This window comes from Ictidomys tridecemlineatus, chromosome 1, assembly GCF_052094955.1.
Source record: "Ictidomys tridecemlineatus isolate mIctTri1 chromosome 1, mIctTri1.hap1, whole genome shotgun sequence".
Lineage (NCBI taxonomy): Eukaryota > Metazoa > Chordata > Mammalia > Rodentia > Sciuridae > Ictidomys > Ictidomys tridecemlineatus.
The window spans coordinates 194,296,580-194,302,341 of NC_135477.1; the positions used below are offsets into that span (position 1 = coordinate 194,296,580).

Below are 5,762 nucleotides of genomic sequence, written 5' to 3' on the forward strand. Positions count from 1 at the left end.
TTCTTAAAAATCCATAATTGACTAATTAGAATACTCAATGTAGGTATGTCAAAATTCACTGTACTGTCATGTATATCTAAAAAGAAAAAAGAAACCCAGAATTGACATGGATAAATAAAAATTCTGAGATAAAGGGTATGGTCCCAGGATTTTTGTTTTAAATTTTTGGGAGGTAACTCTTTTTCAAATGCATGAGGTAATTCCCTATTTTACTAAATAGAGTATGGTGTATATGCTGATCCAAAGTCACACTCACCTGTGAGAATCCCTTCACAACCATCCTGAGAAAATGTGCAGCCCCTGGCTCAGCTTTCCTGAGGGCCCCTCTCTCCCTCAATTCCTTTTCTGACACAAGCACTTAAGAGAGTCTGCTCCTGGTGCTACAGCCACCTATCAATATCAATCAATGTCAATCAATACCTCTGCCACCTGCCTGTGCTGTTTTCTTGGGTGCTGGGTCCTTTAAGGTGTGTGCTTCCAGCCAGGCACAGTGGTGCACGCCTGTAATCCCAGTGGATGAGGAGGCTGAGGCAGGAGGTTCATGAGTTCAAAGCCAGCCTCAGCAAAAGCGAGGTACTAAGCAGCTCAGTGAGACCCTGTCTCTAATAAAATACAAATTAGGGATGGGGATGTGGCTCTCTGCTTTGTGAGCATGGATAATCTCTCCATTAATTATGTCTTTAATTTCTTTCAATAATCTTTTTAGCTTCAGAGTATAGGTTTTTATTTTTTTAGGAAAAACATCTTTATTATTTGAAGCAAAAAAAATAGTAAATAAAAATTGTATGACATTTCATTTCTTAGTCTTCTCAATTAAGTTATATAAATACAAATGTCACTTAGTCTTTGTAAACTCTTGAGAATGTCTACAGGATCACACTTTGGTATGATATAAAAAGACACAACACACAATGAGATGGTAAAAGTAAAAATGTTCATAGGTATGATTGAGAAAAAATTCTAAAGATAGGCTCCCACATAAATAGGGCTTTAGGCTCAGTGGTAGAGCACTTGCCTCTCATGTGTGAGGCACTGGGTTCAATCCTCAGTATCACGTAAAAATAAATTAATAAACAAAGATAACTAAACATCTACAACTAAAACTTATAAAAATAAACAAATAATTAGAGCTTCACTTTTAATTCCTTTCCAAAACCCAGATAGCATTGCCCCATTATAGATCTTATAAATGTGATCTTCTTTAGCTCTTAATGCAGGGTAACAGAAAAGCTAGGTTTTGTACATTTGTTTTTACATTTCTAGTCATTTTATTCTTTTTGATGATGTTGCATTTGGAATCATTTTTCATTGATTTTTAGATTGTTCATTACTAGTATATACAAATGCAATTGATTTTTGCATATTGACCTTTTATCTAGGAGTCTATTTCTTAATTCCTTAGGATTTTCTACATATGCAAATGTGTCATATGTGAATAAGTAGTTTGAGTTCTTCGTTTCCATCTGGTTACATTTTGTTTCATTTTCTTGCCTAATTGCAGTGGCTAGAACTTCTAATAAAACAATTAATAAAAGTGGAAAGAACAGTGATGTCTTATTTCTGATTTTAAAGAAAAAACACAATCTTTCCACTCAGGATATCTCTTTTTTTTTTTTTTAATGAATGCCTCTTATCAGGTTGAAGGTACCTAGTCCTCAACTTCTTCCTGATCCTACTTTGTCAAGTGTATTTGTCATAAAAAGGTTTTGGATTTTGCCAATTGCTGTTGTTCTGTATACTATACTTGTTGTGGTTTTTGTCCTTTGTTTTATTAATATGTTGCATCACATTGATTGGTTTTCCAATGTTCAACTAACCTTGCATTCCTAGGACACATCCCACTTGGCATGTACTAATCTTTGTATATTGCTATGTTCAGATTGATTGGATTTTGTTGCAGTTTTATCCATTTGCATTTCCAGATGATGCCAGTTGGTATTTTTCTTTTCTTGTGATGTCTTTGGTTTTGTATCAGAGTAATACAAGTCTCAAAAATCAAGTTGAGAAGTGTTTCTTCCTCTTCTATATTTTGGAAGAGGTTGTGAGGAATAATGTTAATTACTCTTTATATGAACTGTGGATTCACCAGTAAAGCTATCTGGGCATGGTCATTTCTTCATGGGAACTCTAAAGTCTTCAAACCCAATCACTAGTTTTTACAGACTATATACATGTTAAAGTTAATATTCAGTCAGTTTTGGTAATTTTTCTCTCTCTAGCATCTATGTATCTCAGTTAAATAATTAATATGTTGACCTATAGTTTTTCATATCATTCTATTATAATCATTTTCATTATTTGTAAAGTTGTTACTGATGTCCCTTTATCTGTTTCTGGATTTTAGCAATGTGTTTTCCCTTATTAGTCTTACTAAAAGTTGGTCAATGTTGTTGATCTTTTTAAAAACGTTTTGTTTTCATGACTTTCTCTGCTGTTTTTCTATTCATTATTTAATTAATTTCTAGTCCAATAATTAGGATTCCTTCTACTTGGCTTAATTTGATCTTCTTTTTTTTTTAGAAATAATTAGCTAAATGGTTTCAGGTATTTTCTTTTTCTTTCAATGTAGGCACATATAACTATAAATTTTATTCTAAGTATGACTTTGGATGCATTGTGTAGGTTTTGGTGTGCTCTGATTTTTGTTTTTATTCATCTGTAAATATTTTCACTGCAGTTTCTTCTTTTTGACTCTTATTTATTTTAGGAGTAGGTTAATTTTTTTTCTACACATTTGTGAATTTCCCAAATTTCATTTTGATTTTGATTTCTAATCATTCCATTAGGGTCAGATAACATAGTATAATTTTAATTTTCTTAATTTATTGAGGTTTATCTTAAGGCCTAATATGTGGTCTTTCCTGGAACATGTTTCTTGGGTACTTGAGAAGAATGTGCTTTTTGTTGTTGTAAGGTAGAGTATTCTGCATATATCTGTTGATTTGTAGTTGTTAAAGTCTTCTACATCCTAATTGATCTTCTGTATCACTCATCTAGCCATAATTGGGAGTGGGGTATAAAGTCTATTTTATTGTTGAATTATCTAGTTGTGCCTTCAGTTCTGTCAGTTTTCCTTCATATATTTTGGGGTTCTGGAATTATATGCATATGTATTTATAATTGTTATATTTTCCTGACTGATTTATAGCTTGTCATTATAAAGTTAGCTTCATCATCTCCAGTTATAACTTCTTTCCTAAAGTCTATTTTGACATATATTAGTCAAGAGAGCCACTACAGCTCACTTGCTTATGGTTGTTGTTGAACATGGTATATCTTTTAACTTTTGACCTATTTGTATCTTTGTATCTAAGGCTTATTTCCTAAAGATAGCATATGATTGTTTTTGTTGTTGTTGTTGTTTGTTTGTTTGGTACCAGGAATTGAACTCAGGGGCACTCTACCACTAAGCTATATCCCCAGTCCTATTCTGTATTTATTTAGAGACAGTTTCTCACTGAGTTGCTTAGCCCCTTGCTTTTGCTGAAGCTATCTTTGAACTCATGATCCTCCTGCCTCAGCCTCCAGCGTCTATTGTATTTTGAAACATTCTGTCTGACCAACTCTGTTTTTTGTTCGGATTACTTAATCCATTAACATTTATTGTTGTTATTACTATGATTTTATTTATGTTTATGATTTTACTTTTTGTTTCATGTCTTTGTGTAACTCCCTTTATTTCTTACTTGCATTGTCAATATTTTCATTGTAACATTTTAATCCTTTGGTGTTATTCACAAATTTTTGGTTTTCTTAATGGTTTCTCTAGGCCTTGTATGTTGTAATTTACCAGAACTTACTTCTGATTTATATTGACTTAATGTCAGTAAAATATACAGATGTTATTTATGAACAGATTAAGTCTACCTTCTCCTTTTTATGCTATTAATGTTGCACATATATATCTGTATGTATATTACAACCCTACTAATACGTTATAATAATTACTAAAAAACTTTTTATTATTTTAAAAATGCTGAGAAAATAAAACTATTATGTGTTTTTGCACAGTTTATTATGTTAAATGTTGTACTTACCATTTTTGTTTTGTTTTGTTTTGTTCTGACTTCTTCCTGTGAGTTCAAGTTCCCATCTGTACTCCACTACAGCTCTTCTCACACCTGTGTCCTTTGGGCTGCCATTGTCAAGTATAGAAACAATTTTATATTAAAGATTTTACAGCATCATTTACAAATATTACTTTATGAAATTTATTTTTCAATAAATTAAGAGAAATAAAAATTATGAAATTATGCTGTTTGTTATAGTTACTGACACACCTACCTTCATTGGCACTCTGTTTCTCATGTTGTTTCACACTGTCATCTGGTATTGCTTTCAGCCTGGAAACTTTCTTTACTCCTTCTTGTAAGCCAGGTCTGTTAGCAACTAATTCTCTCCATTGTTGTTTCTCTGGGAATCTCTTTCTTACTTCATGTTTGTCAGTGTTACTAGATATTACATTTCTTTGTTGACAGGTTTTCCTCTTTTGGTGCTTCTCTAGATCGTCCCACTGTGCTCTGTCACATTCTTGATGATGCTGAGTCAGCTGTTATTCTTACTGGGCTCTCAGATCATAAGGATGCCAGTTTTTGTCTTGCCAAGTTCAAGATTTTCTTTGTTGACCTTCAATGTCAGACTATTATGCATCTGGGTTTGGATTGCTGTCTGTTTATCCTGGTTGGTGTTTGTTGAACTTCTTATATGTCTGAATTAATGTGTTTCCTCAAATCTGGAAATTTTTTTTGGCCCTTATTTCTTTGAATATTTTTTATGCTCCCTTTTCTCTTTCCTTTTCTAGTCTCACATTTCATGTGTATAATTTAAGGTGTGCTATGATTTTCTGAGGCTCTGTTCATTTTCTTTATTATTTCTTCTCTCTATTCTTCAGATCATATAATTTTCATCAGTCAATCTTCATGTTTATTGATTCTTTTTTCTGCTAGCTCAAATTTATTCCTGAGCCCTTCTCATGAGTTTTTCATTGTGGATATTGTAGTTTTTAACTCCAGAATTTGGGTTTGGTTATTTTTAGTAATTTCTATTCACCCATATTCTCTGTTGATGAACCATTCTCAGTATCCTTCCCTTTAGCCATTCTTGAAGTTTAGTTCAGAGCTGGGCATGTGGATTACACTGGGTCTATTGGATTTACTAAGAGAATTGTTTGGAATGCTGGGACAGAATAGGATCTGCTTTCCTCTGAATTATGTGAGTGTGGATATAAGTTTTAAAACTGGGGTAGTCATTTTTGTTACTAAGTGATTTTGTTACCAAAAATGAGGATTAAGCCAATATATATGAAGGAGAAAAACGATCAAATATCTGAGGGAAGTAGCTAGAACACCAATGATGGTGTCTATGCCTCTGACTCAGATCATATTGATGTCTTCCCTAATTATATTATCAGTGATATGGGCCAAGAAAAAAATGCTTGTTAAGAGAATTTGACTTATCAAAGAAGTGCCCAAGAGTTTTAACTAATTAAAACATTTTTAAGGACGACTCACCCTCAGTGGAAAGGAAAAAAATCACTGTCAAAGATTGAATCTTGTCATTGTATTTATCTGTCATATGTAGCTGTTGGGCTTTTTTTCCTGACATATTGCATAGTATCTATGTTATTTTGTATCATATGGACGATTATTATGTGTTAATAATTAAGACAGTAAGATTGATGAACTTAACAGCTATAGAACAAAACAGAAATAATGATGACTAAAAGTCTTTCTTAAAAAAAAGATTTTTAGGTGAGGATGAAT

At 32.5% G+C, this 5,762-nt stretch overlaps 1 long non-coding RNA gene across 1 annotated transcript; it reads right to left on the reverse strand.

Moving 5' to 3' along the window:
- Nucleotides 1-4,037: 4,037 nt before the first annotated feature.
- Nucleotides 4,038-5,762, reverse strand: LOC144364871 (uncharacterized). The gene is made up of 2 exons (XR_013422972.1): nucleotides 4,285-5,762; nucleotides 4,038-4,135 (listed from the first exon to the last, which is right to left on the reverse strand). It is a non-coding gene; the product is annotated as an uncharacterized LOC144364871 (long non-coding RNA).